General features: G+C 42.6%; 1 pseudogene; it reads left to right on the forward strand.

Moving 5' to 3' along the window:
• Positions 1-16,387: 16,387 nt before the first annotated feature.
• LOC148013700 (plasma membrane ATPase pseudogene) lies at positions 16,388-17,062 on the forward strand (annotated as a pseudogene).
• The last annotated feature ends 1,177 nt before the right edge of the window (positions 17,063-18,239 follow it).

Below are 18,239 nucleotides of genomic sequence, written 5' to 3' on the forward strand. Positions count from 1 at the left end.
AATTGTGCTGGGGACTGGCATAGGTGGTGGTTTGTGGGGATTCTGCACAGACCGATTGTTTGGTGGGCTTGCATGATAGGAATGGTGAAGAGGTCAGAATTGAGTGATGATGAAAAGCTGACGATGCATCTGATGGAGTCTTTAGTACCTGCAATTGAGAACCTCTCATATGTGGTCTCTCCGTGGGGTTACTACTAGTCTTCTTATCGTGCACAAGATGTAGTTTGATTAGTTTGGGAGACAAGTCAAACTCTAAGCAAGCTGAGAGTATTGCCCTGCACTTAAGGACCCAAAATATGTATATATTTTGGTGCAGATATGATGTGAGTGCTCGTGCATACTTAGATATTACGTAGTTAGAAGACCACGGGTTTGGTTCCTCGTAACAATGTGTGGATGAAGCAAAGTTGTCCATGTTGAGGAGAAGTACACGCTATTAACATATTATCCACATAAAGGATCAATACTATAAAGCTACCATCTTTAACCTTTCTAATGTATAACTAGTGATCTGTCCCACTTCTTGTAACCATAAGACTAATATATAAAGGCATCAAAATTATTGTACTATTCCCATGGGGCTTGCTTTAATCCATAGAATCTCTTTTTTTAGCTTGCAAATAAGCTTTTCTTTGCCATGTTTTACAAAACCCTCTAGCTGTTGTATATAGATCTCATCATGAAGATCACCATGTAGAAATATTTTTGTAACATCCAATTGTACAAGATCCATATCATCCTTAGCCACCAAGGCAAACACAATGCAAAGAGTAGCCAATTTCACCACCACATGTGAAAAGATCTCATCAAAGTCTACACCTTTTTCTTGCTTAAAAGCTTTGGCCACTATCCTTGCCTTGTACTTGGGCTAGCATCACCTATAACCTTCAACTTATAGATCCATATAGATGGCAAAGCACTTTTACCATTTGGCAAAGGAATCAACTATGAAGTCTAATTTTTCATAATGAAATCCATTGGGGTCAAAATCCACTCCTACTCTTCGAGGCTATGACATGAAGGTTGGGTTGTTCCGCTTGAAGGGCAGGGTGTTACAAAAGTCCGGTTAAGTATCCATATTTACATCGCAAATGCACCTTCTCCATGTGGGTTGGCACTCGTAGCCAGACACAGATCTAAGCACTTCAAAAATTTTATTTTGCCAAAACTCGACATCTTCTGTACCTCGCAGGGTGGGGTTCTACTCTCTTCTAGCCAAGCATTTCTCTTCGAGTCTCCCTCCCATGTTAATCACTTCTTCCACCACTTTGATTGGCAGAATCATGTGCAAGTTGGCAAAGAATTGGAAATTAAGATCAAAGGGTTTTCTAGTAGTCTTCTATTGTTCTTAGATTATCAGGCTAGCATGAAAGCTTGCTGGGAAGTCATCCTGACTTGGTGGGATGGATTCAGATGACCCCATAGCCGATTTAGCACCCAGTCTCCTTCATGCTTCCTCCACCATCTGCTTTCTCTTTTCTTTGATTGCATCTTTTCTTTCTATGGAGGCATCTGCTTGTCACTGATCTTTTGGCCATGGAGAGGAAGGAGGCTATGGGACTAATTCTTCTTCTTTAGGTCCCAACCCAAAGCTCGATCCAGCCCCTTCTCCTTGCTAGTCTCCTTGGGTTGCTTCCTATGAGAACCCTACTGCATTTATTTTTTGTGGTGTCAAGCCTACTTGCAATAAATATCTTCATTGCTCTTCAAGGGTTAGGCTGACTCCCACGTGTTGCGGTGGCACCTGCAGGCCTGCTCGTAGGGCTCTGCACACAATCGCTAGCTTCTTTTTAATGGCGTACACAACCTCTTGTTCCTCTGTCTAAGTGATGTCTAGCAAGGAGTTGAGGAAGGCACGTTGATGGGTTTCAAAGGCCACTTGGGCAACCTCTGCTCTACTCTCAGCTAGCACTTTATCACTCTCTACTTGAGCAAGACAACACACCAAGATTTTGACTCTCTTCTCATTGAGGTTTTCCCAGCCTTCATCTCGCTTCTTTAATTCTTCACGGTCTTCCCCTTGCCTTTAATCTGATACCATGAGCCTCTGCTCTTGATCTTCAAATTCTCTTTTGAGTCTCTGTTGTTCCTCATGTTCCAAGGCTGCCTCCTGTTTCTATTTTTCTATTTCTTTGTGCAATCTAAGGGTCTGCTCTTGTCTATATGCTTCCAATGTTGCAATAGCATCCCTGAGATTTGCCATTTCTGCATGTACTTATTTGCATAGCTCTCCCAAATCCACAGTGTTTTGTTTATCCTCATGAAGCTTTGCTTTTCTTCAACCAGCCTTGCCTCCCACTGTATGTCTTCTCCTTCCTTTGTTTTAGAGTGCTTCCTTTAGCTCATATATTTCTTTTTGACACATGGTCACTTGTCTGGTCTTCTCCAATTGGAAGATAGCCATCGACTCCTTCTCAGCTTCCAACTCAACTATTGTCTTCTCCTCCTTAGCTTTTTCTAACTACAAGAGCACCCCTTCGACATATTCATCGTATTCAGCAGTTGGCATCATTGTTGTAGAGATGGGAGTTATGGAGGTCTCCATTTTTTATCATTTTGGGTCCTGTCTTGATTCGACGTCTGTTGCCGCCAGTCTCTTCTTCCCAATGTTGTGGTTTCCACACTCCTCCCCTGTGTGAGTTCCTTATTGATGAAGTACTACACCCAAGCCATGAGATTGCTGGCATCTACTGTGGCCGGGGTTCCTTGAGTAGGCGTTGCTACGGCTATGGTGGGTATCAAGAGGGGTGGGATGGGGTCGATAGGGGCTTTGCCCTTGCCTTCAGTCACTGCCGGTGGCATCATTTTTGGCACATATGCACTTGATCTTGGGTCTTCATCTCTTCACGAGCTCAAGGTACCGAGATCATCTTGCCTGCCTTGCTACTCGATGGACAAGTGCGTGGCTAGCGCAATGTCCTCCTCTTCCTTCCTCTTCAATTCCTTCTCCTTTTCATCAGCCTTTCTTTTTCTCTCCTCTTCGGCTTTCCTCGATTCTTCTTCGAGTCTCTTAGACTCTTCTTTCTCTTTCCTCTTCCTTTGCTCTTCCTCTTTCTTCGACTCCTTTTTTGCCTTTAGCAGGTTTGCCTTCTCCTATGTCATCTTTTTCTTGGGTTGTTTTGGTTTCCTTCTACAAGATTGGGCTTCTGGCTCTCCCTTCCCCTCGCTAACCATTCTCTTGCTTGACTGTTCTTGTTCATAATAGGGAGGTGACCTTCCAGGTGTGAAAAATCAGAGATTGCAACAAGAAGAATGTGCACAAGGGAGATGAGAGCTCAAAGTATAAGAACCTTGCTTACTAAGTTGCTTAGAGTACAACTTGGGTACACTCTCTCACTTCTAATAGTGACCCATAGGCTATTTATATAGCCTTTGCCAAGCTAGGGTTAGGGTTTCCCCTGCCCTTTAAGGCCATTCACATACATCTACCCTTATAGACCCTTGCTTAGGGTGGATTCCCATGCCTATATTCTAACACCCCCCAATGCCAAGGTGGCATTGCATCACAAGACATGTTAAAGTTCCCCCCCTCAATCAAATGGGATGCCTTTATAAATGAGGCTACAAGGATATTCATAGGTAGAGAATGTTACAAGACTCAAAAGAGTCGATCATCTGTGGATTGAGAGGAAAAGTTGGCCTCCAATTCCTTAGGTACTTTTTGAACACTAGGACACTTACTGGTGATATGCCCAGTCTTTTTGCATTTATTGCACTTCATTTTGTTAGGATATTTCTTCCAAAAATTGCTTATAGTATGCCCTTTTTGTGACAAAAGGAGCACTTAGTAGAAGCGGTATGGACTAACACTTGCTCAAGGGAAGTGAATACTGAAGTTCCTTCAATATGGTTTCTTTTCTCTTCATCTAGGCAAGAGTGGATGGTACTTGCTAAGGTTGGGTTTGGAATATTAGTTAGGGTAGTCACAAGAGTTGGAAAAACCTTCTTCATAGACTTCAGAAGTATGGCAATGGCATCTTCATCATGAATGGGTACTTGAACGGAGGCAAGTTGTGCCATAAGCCTCTTCATATGTGAAATAAACTTGCTTAGATCTTCTCTCTGCTTGTATTCCAAGCTGTAAAACTCAATCTTTAGAAATAACTTGGAGTTCTTTCCAGTCCACCGTATAGCCTTTCAAGTTCATCCCACTTCTCCTTTGGCAGTGGAGAGTTGGTCAATATGATGAATTAAAGATTCATCTAAATGAATCATGATGATGGCCTGAGCTCTTTCATCATCTTCTACATCAAGGGGATTGGACGGGTCAACAACTTTGGTCCCTTTTATGAAGGGCCAATAGCCTCTTTCCATCATTTTGTATTTTACTAGGACTTTCCAAGGATGGAAATCTTTTCCATTGAACTTGAGAATTTGAGGCCTTACATCTACATAGGCCATGGCCATTTTGGAAGGTCTTACCTATTGCCTTAAACAATGGCAATGTCTACTCCTTTACAGGTGGCCAAGTACAACCGAATAGCAAAACTGATAGCCAAATTTTAAAGTTGTAGAGTTGAAAACGGTTGGAAATCATACATATGCAATATCTCAAGATAAGATTTAGGAGGTCCTGTTCTTCAAACAACTCTTGATTGAAGCTTTACTATTTTCTTGGGTTTCAACGAGGTGAGCTTTGATTGGACTTCAGGCTCTTCTTGATAATGTGGCCTATTAGAGGAGTTCTTGGTGGAGCATGGCTTATCGATCAACTCTATGCTCATTAGAGGAGACTACAATAACACTCATATCTCTGATGTACCAGCAACAGACTAATATTGGGATATGGTCTATGTGTTTATAGTTGTACACATAGCCTTGCAACCAAGCAAGAAGAGGTAAATGACATAAAGCACTTGATGGATTTGATTTTTTGATAAAAAAATGAGATTGAGTCAATATTCAGCTAGCAATATGATTGCAAAATGCAACATTAGTGCTTACAAGCACTCATCTCAAAGTTTATGCCACTTGAGGTGTGAGATGTGGATTGTTTTATGAACTAAGGAGGTCCACCGAGGTAAGAGGCTTTGAAATAGAGCTTTCAAATATTCAACTAACTTTGGAGAAGATCAATTAGTGATTAGAATCACTGTTAGTGATAGCAGTAGTGAAAAATTTTGAAATGTGAAGAAAGCTTGAGGTTTGGCTATGGCTGCTAGGAGACAAGCAGTTAGGGTTTGCCTCTGTGTGACCAGCAGAGATGGAATTTTGCCAAACCCTTTTAAGGTTAGGAAACCCACTTGATGAGCTATCATTGCCCCAAGACATCTACCATTATTGTGTCTTCTACAGGCTGCGCCAAGGAGATGAACACGAGGCTATGAATTCTACACCTGATTTGTGATTTCTTCAATGCTGCCCTCCACGATGCTTTATTTTGCCCTCTGATGTGCCATGCCAGTTTGCTTTATGTTGGGGAAGAATTCTTCAATACATGTCAGGAGTTGAAATGCTCTTCTTTGGCTTCCCCAGGTTCTCCAAGGTCAGGGGGTCAAGCTTTGGCTATGGAGGTATGAGGGAGAATATGAAGATGATGAAAATTATGTGCACTTAGTGAAGCTGATGATAGAGGAAGCTAAAAGGATCAGAGGAGGCTATGATACCATGTGAAAAATCAGAGTTTGCAATAAGAAGAATGTGCACAAGGGAGATGATAGCTCAAAGTACAAGAACAAAATCTTGCTTACTAAGTTGCTTAGAGTACGACTTGGGTATACTCTCTCACTTCTAATAGTGACCCGTAGGCTGTTTATATAGCCTTTACCAAGCTAGGGTTAGGGTTTCCCTTGCCCCTTAAGGCCATTCACATACATCTAACCTTATATACCCTTGCTTAGGGTGGATTCCCATGCCTATATTCTAACATAAGGTGTTTCATCAGCTCCTTCCTCTCCATCTTGTGCCTCCTTTATAGCTTCCTAAATGAGAGCAGTCAAGTTTCCCCCATACCCAATGAATGAGGCTTTGGATGGTTGTTTCTTCCTCTTAGGTCTCTTTGATGCTAGGTATTCCCCACTAGCTAGCTTGCTTCCCACGGCTAGTGCCCTAGCGGATTGATCAATGGTTTTCCGCACATAGCCATTCCAGTCTATTTCATCCAATGCATGAGCTGCCAAGCTCTCTAGGATGGGCACACTGATTCTGTGCATGAGAGAGTTGCATCATTGGCTAGAGAAGAGGGAATGTACAACTTTCGCCTACATTCTAATTTTTGGTTCGAGGATGTCCTGAATGCTTATGCCGTCATTTGTCAAGACTTGCTCCCTTCTCATGTTCAGCATGGCATATGCATATTGCTTCTGTCTCCTTTCCACCTTGGATTCCATACCCAATGCCTTCTCCAGCAAGGCCTTACTAAGCTGAATTTGAACTTGCTTAGCTCCTTCTCCCCTCCCCATGGTCACCGTCCCACATTCCCTACCAAGGTTTTAGGTCCTCAAAAATTCCACACACTTGGCATGGTCAGCTCCAAACTTCTCGAGGTACTTGGTTAGGTTGCATTGCTCCACGACCCTTTTTGCAACCTCCTCCTTAGCCACCACCTCTGCAATGTTATGGATGCTTCGGAACTTTAGCTAGTTGTAGGCACGATTTTTGAGAAAGAGGCCATACTTTGCTCCTTCCTCATCCGTGAATGGAAGACAGTGAGCATGATCCTCTTATGCTGCCATCTTCAGCTCCTGTCAGAAAACTATGGTTCACCATTAGCATTTTTAAGACACTTCCTTGCTAGAAGATAGACAAGAGTTGAACATGCTTTTATGGAAAGAAGAACATGCTTAAGCATAAAATAGAGAATTTTCCTTTGAGTAGTTCTATTCATTTCCAAAATTTTACAATACTTTTCTTTAATCACGAGTTGATTTTCATCTATTTTGGACGTTGATTGAGACTTTAATTTTTCCTTGTATGCTTCATTCCCTCTTACATGTTTGACTTCACCTCTTGATTCCACCTATTGATTTCACCTTACCTGACCTTACCCTCTCTCCCCTTGGGAATGAGAAGAATCCTTCCTTGGATTAGAGGTTGAGAGGTTAACGGCATGCAGCGTGTGTTCTTGGGGCTTTACTTCCACATGAGCCAAGTATAGAAATTTAGATTGTTTTCTAAATGAGCATAGTGGTCCATGTCAAAAGGACAGATGCCTGCTTTGGTGATGTAGGTGAGAACATCAATGAGAAAGTCACTGAAGTTTACTCGACTTGCAATGTGTAACTCCTCCTTGGTCAAAATTCAATCTAGATACAAGTGGGTCAGGAGGTGCTCTTCTAGGGGTCAGTTACGAATGGTGGTCAAGACCCTATAGGAGGTTGGAGCTACATAAGTGGGGTCATACTCTGAGGTTTTGATGGCATGCCGTTGCTCAGCGTTAGTCATGATTTGATACCCCTCTATCTCCCATTGAAGTCAGAGAGCATACCTAGCGATCTATTTTAACTCCTCGATTTCTTTGTCTATAATAGGACGTAATGAGGTGTCAATCTTGTGCATGTTCTCTGGGGATCTTAGTGGCAATTAGCTCATCGGCTACTTCAGAAGACTTAATGAATACAAATTCTGATTTTCCCAAGAATAAGGGAGTGTATGCACTTCCATCACTATAGGCTCATCTAAAAGACCTAAATCCAGCCTATCATAGCTTTTAGCAAGTGTCATAAAGGTAGCATCCAAGCGTCTAAGGCAAGCAACCAAGTCATTCCCCATATTCTCCATTAAGTCTACAGCCAAGGTTAGAATTGATCTCTGCTCATAAGAGTGCCTAAGGTCGATTGGTGGTTGGGTTTTGACGAAACTAGATAGTTCAACAGGTGATTGTTGCAGCTTGGGTTGCTCCAGAGGTTGTGGCTTGGACTCTTGTTTGACTGGCTTGGTTGAAGCTATGGGTGTCGAGCTACTATATGCTTTTGAGGCCTTAAGGGCACAAGTTGGAGTGGGTTGAGGCAACTTGTGAGTAGCAAGCTACAATAGCTCAGCCTTTGTTGTGCCTAGGCCTTTGAGGTTCTATGAGTTTTGTAGCCTGAGTCTTTTGTGGCATGTGTGCCTCATTTTCCTTGATGCTTTGGGTGGTCAAGATTGAGGCCGAGGTTCGAGTAGTGTCCTTGGCTATCTTGCTTTAGGTACCCATATCCACGCATTATCCTCGTAATAGCCTTGAGCTTGCAATAAGGTCTTGGAGACTCATCGTTTGTCGAGGTCGGTGGTTGTGTCTTAGCCTTCTAGGTTTCGAGTGTGAGTCTTTAGCCTTGTGAGGTCATGGGAGCTTGCTCCTAGGTGGTGGGCCTTGATATTTAGGTATCCATTGAAGCTTTGGTCCGCAGGCCTCAACTTTGACTCTAGTGATATGCCTGTCTTGAGGTTTGGCAGGTTGTGATATGGGTCACAACCCCCTTCCTTAGACTTGACGGTGGGTTTCTCTACTAATGGCTTTGTAGACTTTGAAGGAGTCATGCAGTCTTTGCTGAAAGTGGTGACTATACACACGTTGCCTATGGTGAGGTGAATGCACTAAGACTCATAGTCAACATTGCAATGAGCTTTCTTTTTAAACCTATGCCCTAATAGTGATTCCGTACTTGCATCTTTAGTGTTTGGAAACACATAAAAGATCATTGGTAGGCTCTCAAATGACTCGATAGAGATTTTGACTTTGCACTTTCCCAAGAGTGCATATGATTGGCCCCGAAATGAGCTAAGTTTGGCAGCATTAGTGGGCTATAAGTGCAGTTTCTCAATTTGGGTCCAATGCTCGTGAGTTAGGAGATTAAAGTTAGCCCCTCATCAATTAGTACATTGAGGGTGGTGGTGTGCTTGGTAGTGACCGTTATGCTTAGGTAAGTTGGTTCTACTGTTTCATCATCCTCATCTTCAATCTCCATAATTGTGGCCACTCATACATTGACAAGGGATTCTAGCATCGGAGGTTCATGTAGTGGGTGCATGGGGGGTATTACTTCTTGATGCGACTACCATTGAAGAAATCTATACCCTCCCCCTCAGGGTTTCGAGTTCCACATTACGTGTTCTACTAATGGTGTGGACTCTAAAAGGCCATAGCCCTCTAAACTTCATCTTTTTTTTATGACCCTTGACTGAGTACAAGAGTACTATGTCTCCCTGTTCAAAATCTTGCTGTTTGACATGCTTGTTGAACTAGCTTTTGTGTCTTGCCTTCTCACATATTAGTGCATGGGTGGCTAGGAGTTGAGTTTTCGATAGGTGTTCAAGCTCAATTAGGCGCTCTATCCATGCCTTCTTCCCATCCAATCTTTCTTGAAGAGCGATTCTTAGGCTAGGAACGAAGAACTCTACGAGCAAAATCACTTCAGTCCCATAGGTCAACTTAAAGGGAATCTATCCTACATCCATTTTGTAGGTTGTATGGTAGGCCTACAAGGCTGCCATTAATTTGTTATCCCAATCACTGCACGAAGTAGAGACTACTTTGTTTAGGATGTTCACTAAGATTTTATAAGTAGACTTGGCTTAGTAATCATTAATGAAGTGATTTCTCACCTCCTATTTGCCTGAGGATAGTAAGGTGAAGACTTTCGATGGATGATTAGGAAGGCAGATAGGAGGTGAGAATTCAATTCATTAATGAAGTGCGTGCCTTGGTCACTAACCAATTTGATGGAGCAACCGAATCGTGAGATCACTTGCTCCCATAAGAACTTGACAATGGTCCTAGCATCATTCTTCCAAGTTGCCCATGCCTCAACCCACTTCGTGAGATAATCCGTGTGGCAACAATGATGTATTTGGCTTGCGAGTACCGTGCCATAGGACTAATCGGCCCAATGAAGTCAATTTTTAGTTTCTCGAAAGGCTGTCTTGCAATGATAGGGGTTAGCTCCATATGATCCTTGTGAATGGAAACTTTAGTTCGTTGGCACTCGTCACAATGTCTTACGAATCGTGATGTATTGTGAAAGAGGGTAGGCCACCACAATTGAGATTGCAGCACCTTCCGAGCTATTGTATCTCCACTGAAGTGTCCTCCTGCAACCCCACCGTGTGCCTCTGCTAGTACATCATGCATTTCATGCTTGCACACACATCTATGTAGTAATTATCTTGCCCCAATCTATGAAGTTGGCCTACTATCAACTAATATGGTTGGATTTTAAGGATAAGTTGCCTAAGTCGGGCCTTCTCGATGGGTTGATTAGGGAGTCCATGCTCAAGCACTTGGACTATGTCGTCTGCCCAATAGGGCATCAAATCAGCTCTAAATAAATCCCTCGTGCTAGACAGGTGAAACAGATTCACATTTGGCAATTCGTCCGAGATGCCCTGTCTAACGGCTTCTTCCGTGGGTATGCAAGAATGGTTAGCCATATAGTGCTGCTTCCCCTTGCATACCACCATGGAGAAGTCAAATTCTAAAAGAAGAAGTAACCATCGAGCAATGCATCTCGTAGCGCAAGGTTTATTAATAAGATAAAGCAATGTCTAATGGTCAATGAAGAAGATAAAAGGCATGGCCAAAAGATAATGCCAAAATTTCTTTATAGCAAATACCATGGCTAAGCCTTCTCTTTTCATTGTTGAGTAATTCATTTTCATATCCATGAGTTGTCTGCTACAAAGTTCACTGGATAGTCTAGGTTGTGTTCACTAGGTTGGCACAACATGGCTCCTATGGCAAATTTTGATGCATCGATGTGAACATGGAAGGTGATTGTCCAATCTGGGGCTCGTAGGATTGGTGCAGTGGTTAGAGCATTTTTCATTTCCTCGTATGTGCATTGGCATTACTTGATCCATTTGAATACAATCATCCACTTGTATAGAGGTCTAGCAATCAATGCATAGTTCAACACAAAGCACCAATAGTATCCTGTGTGGCCTAGGAAGCACTGAACTCCCTTGTAATCGGATGGTGGTAAAAGATTGATAATAACCTTGACTTTCAAGAAGTTTATGACAATGCCATTCTTCGCACCACGTGCCCTAGGATGCATCCATGCTTTACATAGAACTAGCACTTCAAGGGATTCAATGAGAGACAATATGACCAACATCGTTCAAAGACCACTCAGAGCTTATCTAAGTGTTCGTGCCATGTAGAGTGAACACACAAATCATCTACAAAAACCTCTAACTCCTTCCTAAGCATGTCTTTGAAGATGGTACACATGAGCCTCTGGAAAGTAGCTCGTGCATTAGTTAACCCAAAGGGCATGACTATGTAGGCAAAGACACCCCCACTCCATAGCGAATGCAATCTTATGCCTATTGTCAAGATGCACTTGCACCTGATTATATCTCGAGAAGCCATCCAGGAAACTACAGGCTTCTTTACCAGCCACTCTTTCGAGCATGTGCTCAATGTATAGCAATGGATAATTGTCCCTCTTCGTAGCAATGTTTACCTTCTTGTAGTTGTCACACACTCTGATCTTTCTATTCTTTTTCAACACGATCACTATGGGTGAGACCTAGTCTGTGTGCTCAATCTCATAAATGAATCCTACTCTCAATAGCTTATCAATCTCTCCTTTTACTGCATGAGCGTGCTTGGGATTCATTAGATACAGTTGCTTCTTGATCGACATTGCATCTCGGGGGTCATGGGTATGTTGTGAGTCACTACACTCAGATCTACTCCTTTCAGCTCATCGAGGGACCAAGCAAACATATCTATATAATCTTACAAGAGAGCAATGAGACTTGCTTCCTCGCTAAGCATCATAGGGGTGGTCACCAATGTGGTGAGGAGGTTGTTGGCTACTTGCTTTTCTCCAAATCCTACATTTCTAAGCCAATGGCCTTGATTGATTTGCTGGCCTGTAGCATTCGAGCTCTATCTAAGTGGCACTACTTGTGGTGCAATCACGCCTCTCAATTTTGGTCATGGTGATGAGATTGGCATGCTTATGCTTGAGAGATCATCGATCTCCTCTTCCAATATGGGTTCAACGTATCTTAGGTGTTCTTGGGCCTCTTCTACCCACTCCATCACTTTCTCAATGGCTTTGAGTTAGTGCTTTGGATTGGGGTATTCCCCTACCTTTGCACTTCCCTTCTTAGCTGTCTTAAGAGCCAACATTTCTTTCTATGTATCTGACATCTTTTTTCTAGTAGGCAGCATTGTGGCACTCTTTGTTTTTAGTGTGACCTTTGCAACACATTTCCTTTTCCTTTGCCTATGACTCTTTTTTCCAATTGATGATGTGTCTAAGTTGCTAGGCCCTAGCAATGATATGTCGATCTACTTCGTCTGTGTGCGGGTCATGACATGTAACGGGATAGGCGTGGCCTCCCCATTGAGTGTCTCAACACCAAACAATCCCAATGGTACTAATGGCACAATTGCCAAACTAGAGGATGGTTTCCGTCTAGGCCAATCAACAAAGAGATGAGTGATTTCACACTCCACATACCTAAGATCTACCTTGTTGCGGTTGGCCTGCTCCCTCTCGAGGCAATGTGAGGAGATATGTCATGGGTGACCGCAAGTCCAACATGAGAATGGGTCTTAGGTCTACCCTCCTACACCTCTACCTCTACCTAATGCCATCACCGGTATTGGTCTATAATCCATAAGGATCAGAGTGCCCTCTGCATTATAAGAGACATAAGGGCTTATGTAAGGTTCCTCGTTGTTCAGCTCCTCCACATAGTGGACTGGAGCATCGCTCGGTCGATGGGTTACATAGGGTCTAGGTGGTCTAGGTATTCCAGTGGGGTTTATCTCCATCCTAGGAATGGATGGTTTAGCATCGTTGGGTGCTGGGAGACCCAATGGGGCTCCTCTCTTGAAGAAGTTTGACAGTCTATTTGCTAGGTAAGGATGATTGTAAGGTTGGAAATACAAAAGTCTCCTTGGAAGTCACCAATGCATGGCATCGTGGCCGAACATATCGCAATTTGTGCAAGGCCGAGACCTAAGGTCCTAACACTTGCCTAGCAGGTGGTTTCTGCCACAATACACACATTGAACGTGAGGGCGTGTTGATCTTCTCATCATCTCTTGTAGTTTTGCTAGCTCCATCTTCATCTCCGCTAGCTCCTGTCGCAAGTTGTGCAAGGTCGGGACCTAGGGTCCTGACACTCAGCTAGCATGTGATTTCTACCATAATACACACATTGAACGTGAGGGCGTGTTGATCTTCTCATCATCTCTTGTAGTTTGGCTAGCTCCATCTTCATCTTCGCTAGCTCCTAACTTGGGTCAGTGCCCTTTTCCTTGTCTTGAGTACTTGGGCATGATCCTTTGCTTGATATTGAAGTTTTCTTGGAGCTCCTAGGGTTAGTCTCTTCTCAGCTTGAGCTCTTGGAGCATCTCTCCTTGAGCTAGTCAACAAGCTTGAGTTGCCTGCCAAGGCCTTGTAGAGTTCTTCACCATGTATCCCATTGATGAAGATTGTAGACACCACTCTCTCCATGGGTCATTCGGTCATTAGGATTCTCTTAAAGAGACTCCTCACATGGGTCACATAATCCCTGATGTCTTCCTTATCTCTTTGTTTCACGTTCTTGAGTCATATGATTAGATTGTCTAATTACCCAGCCTCCGAGAATCTCTTAATGAAGAGATTCTTGAGGTTATTAAAGTCATTGCTCTCTGCAGCATCTAGCTTGGTGTACCAAGTACTTCCCTTATCGCCTAAACATAGCCTGAAGGCTTGTAATCGTTGAGTGAGATTGGTGAGGCCGTTGGCTTCACAGACCTGCTCAAACTGCTCTACGAGGCTGTAGGGATTGTTGTCCCACTGGTATTTTTCTAGCTGCTTCACGACTACAGGGATTTTGGATTGGCTCTTGGAGCCCTAGATAACTCCTAATCGTGCAAGCAACGAGGTAGCCATTGCAGCGGTGCTTCACTCGGTGGAAGTTTTGTCTAGCAATTGCTTAATGAGAAGCTCACTCAACATAAGATCTCCTTCTAGCACTCTTTCCCTCGGCATGGGGGCCTGTCCTATTCCTATTTGCTAGTGCTAGCACTCACTGAATTTTATGCACTTCCATGCTCTATCGCAAGCTCCTAGCTTGTTGTTCCTTATTGTAGGTCACTAGAATCCATAAGGCTTCCTACGCTAGTCTTCTCTCCTCTTTTAGGTTTGTTATGACATCCTCGGAAGTCCTACCATGGTGGTCTGCTGTCCACACCTATAGATTGTAATCGGCGACTAGTCACTAGATCTCTGTAGGGAGACTACCTAGGTCATGTCCCATCTGTGGTTAGTGCTTGTCTCTGCCATGTCAGTGGTCTCTCTCTCCACCAAGTTGTCGATGAGACTGATTAGATCGAGTAGACCCGCTCCTCCAATGGTATATGTCCTTTATGGCTTCTCTATTGTGTCTTTCGCTTGATCCTACACTTGGAGTTTCGATCTACTGACTATGTCTCCTCTTCTACTGGTGAATTTGTTTTATAGTTATGTCTAAGTGTGTTTCTGTTAATTATACGAACAATCCTCAATTTACAGTCACTCGGTGTTGGTGTGTGTGTGTGTGTGTGTGTGTGTGTGTGTGCGCGCGCGCGCGTGCTCATTTCCATGCATTGTGCTCAATCAAGCTTTCAGATTTTCTTAGGTGTACTTCAAGTGCTAGAAATCGGTATGAGTGCGAAGGTAAAGTGACTACATAGCTCTTGCACTCTCATTTACAAATTTGGCCTGATAGGCTGTAAGTTCAATCTAAAATCATTCTCATCAGTCCTAGGGTTTGTGCTATCTCATTCAGCTTGATTGAGATCCATTGGGAATCTATGAATCAGTCTGGTGCTACTTAGTGGCTTGGACCATTAGCTGCTTGGATAGAGTCGCTTCTAAGTCTGCATTTCGCTGATTTATCTTTTCTCGCGCTAGAAAGGTACTTTAAGCGTCAGTATGGTCTTCAGAGGTTCGCACAACAATGGTCTGGGTCAATCAAGGTCTTCAGGTCAAAAAGTTTAAAAAAATCCAAATTTGGCCCAATAGATCCAAATTGTAGGGGCCAAATGTCAAATTCGGCCAGTTTGAATGTAGTTGTCTGAGGGATGTGTGGCCAAATGGCTAAGGGCTAAGTCAAGTGGGCCAAATGCTAGGTTAGTCCGAATGGTCGATTCAGCCGGGGGCCTAATGTCAACTTGTTCGAGTGGGGTTGGGCCGAGCGATGGGTGTCTAAATGATAGCGGGCAGAATGGCCAAAGACACGAGGCTCAAGGGTGGATTTAAAGGTTCGGCCCAAAATCATTGTCACTTGGACGACAGGCTGAATGTGGCACGATTTTCACCGATGCAACAACAAATTGATTGAATCACAAGATTTACGACATACTGTCGTGATGTTCCGCGTCCACCATTGCAAACCTAAGGGTGGAGGTTTTCGCCAAGAATTTGAAGATGTTAGTCAACCTCATTAGGAATTTATTTTCCATTATGTGTATTTTTCGTTTGCATTTGCATGACGCATGAGCACATATAGTTAGGCTAGGCACATTCTTTTCAGTGCATTCATAAATTTTTGTGTGGAAGCATCATTTGAATGATTGTATTACATGGTTTTTAATTGCAAACCGCATGAATGATTGAGCACGAAAGTCTCTTTCAAAAGCATATTTTTATTAGGGCACAATGCATGGAAAAACACGTTCATATGCAGAAGACTCAAGGACTAAAAGGAAAAGTTTGTAATGTTAATCCTTTGCTTTGGACTTTCCCCATGTTACTTGTAATTCGGATGTTGCTAGTGCAAATGATATGTCTCTTATCACAATTTATTAAAATTACTTGTTAGGGTGTTTGGTTTGTTTCGCTTACATTGACAAAATTTTTCTACTCGCTGGATTTTCTTTTTGGATTCCATTGTGGTTGGATCATCTCAGTTATTGATAGCGCATTCAGATTGTACTTGCATACACACCCTCCTCTAAGGATTCTTTATGATTGTCTATGTGTGAGTGTGGTGTGTGTAAACCATCTGAATGGTGCCTCATACTTCCATTCTCTCCTTTCTCCATTTTCATGATCTATGTTTGCCTATTTTTGCGTAGCAATCTATGAAAGCTAAAAGTTATCCGCTCATATCATGGACATTTAAGTGGAGTATTGCTACATCCGACACTTACATTCTTTGTGGAGAAGGAGGAGACTTGCTGTGCTATGACCATTGTCCCTCTACCTTTTATACATCTTGATATATTATCCTCTTGGCAAAGTTTTATACAGGCTCAAGGCGGCTATGCAAACTGGGAACCTATAGAGAATGCTTGTAAGTCGAAATTACTACCACAATTTATCAACTTCAAGATTGGATGCAATCTCCAACTATGCCTTTGAGGAAGCATGGTTGAATAGCTCTTCTAGTGGATAAACTTATTGAGAAGGCAAATGGCTTTGCTGGTGTTTTTCTAGAGCATTAATATGAAATCGTTAAACGTCTACAAGAGAAGAAGCACATATGTAGAATGATTGGTGATGGAATAAATTATGCTCGTGCTTTGAAAACGGTTGATATTGGTATTATTGTTGCTGATGCAACCGATTATGCAAGGAGTGCCTTTGACATTGTGCTGATAGAACCAAGGCTTGAGCATCATCATTAGTGCGGTTTTGACAAGTCGAGTTATATTTTAGAGAATGAAAAACTACATATATGTTGTGTCTATCACCATCCGTATAGTGCTTGGATTTATGTTGATTGCTTTGATATGGAAATTTGACTTTTCACCCTTCATGGTTCTTAGTATTGTTATACTCAATGATGGTACCATCATGACCATCTCCAAGAATAGAGTTAAGCCTTCTCCTCTGCCAGATAGCTGGAAGCTCAAAGAATTTTTCGCTACAAGTATAGTTCTTGGAAGTTACCTTGCAATCATGACAATTATATTCTTTAGGTTGCTCATAAGACCACATTCTTTCGTGACACTTTCAATGTCAAGGATATAAGTTGAAGTTTCAGCAGACTCAATTATGTTTTGTACTTACAAGTGAGCATTATAAGTCAAGCACTCATTTTTGTGACCTGATCAAGAAGTTGGTCTTTTGTGGAGTGTCCAGTGGTGGTTTTGATTCACTGCATAGACATTGGGATTTTGGCCTATCCAAGGACCCAGATATACTGATTCTTGAAGTCCCAAAGACTCTGAGAGGCCATGTCTTGTGCTGCAGCATTGAAGTCGACCAATTGATTCATCATTAACCCCTGTTGCACTTGGGAATGATAATCTTCCAAAGGCAGAGGACACCATAGACCTTTCTTCCAAACCTTGGAAAGTGAATCCTTTTGGCGAAGCAAAGCCATAGGAAGTGATACTAGAGGAGAAAGGGAAGGATTGAAGGAAGCTTGATGCAGATGTAGAATCAAAATCCCCTGACAGGGAGGAAACTGAAGAGGAACTATCTCTCAAAGTTGCAAGGAGCTATAAAGTGTGAAGATGAAGATCCTATAGAAGAGAATTGGATGAATCTTGCATGAGGAGGACTTGTGCTCCCAGCTCTTGGAGAATTGGTGGAAAAGTGTGGAAAAAGAGGATCACATGTACATTCGAAGGTGGGGGAAACTGAATGGTTCTAGGGGCTGAGTTTGTAGGGAAGGGTGTAGAAAACATGAAGAAGATGCAAAGCATAATTGGCTGCTACTAAGAGCATGGGGAAGAAGGCTTCAAAAATTTCTTGCGAAGCTTATTTGATGGGAGCTTTCATGTGAAAGAGGCTGTGACGGGCTGTTCGGCAGTCCGTGGCAATGTGTTGTCAATTAAACTTTTGTTTTTAACAAAGCTTCAGAGCTTTTAAGCCATTAAAAGCTTTTGAGTCTCAAAAATAAAAAACGTAGAAGAGGAAAAGCTAAGGCATAAAAAGCCTTAGACTTTAAAGAAAGCAAAAAGTAAACCTAACATGAGTACTTAATTATATATATATATAAGAAAGGGGTAAGTGATGCAAAGGGCACTACTCCTTACATTGAAGTTTGTCGCATCATATGAGTCTGGCTCTCGAGTCGACCTTGGTGCTCCTCGCCCTCCTCAATCTTGACCATAAAAACAAGTGTGAACGGCTTGAGGTTGAGAGTGATTCCCTTGCCTTCTTCGAAGACTACCATCAAATTTCAAAGAGAAGGCTTGAGGATGAGCTTTAAGTGCCTCCCCTACATCGAAGATTCCATCATCGCGAGTCACTATGAAGATTGGCTTGAATTGAGCTTAAAGCTTCTTGCCTATTTTTCTAAAGATTGTCAACAAATTTTGTGCATCATCAGGCTTCCAAGTCGAGCTTCGTCCTCCTCGAAATTTCTCCATAAAA

Source organism: Lygodium microphyllum, chromosome 26, assembly GCF_053477565.2.
Source record: "Lygodium microphyllum isolate KBCC chromosome 26, Lygodium_microphyllum_v1.1.10, whole genome shotgun sequence".
In the NCBI taxonomy this organism is placed as follows: Eukaryota; Viridiplantae; Streptophyta; class Polypodiopsida; order Schizaeales; family Lygodiaceae; genus Lygodium; species Lygodium microphyllum.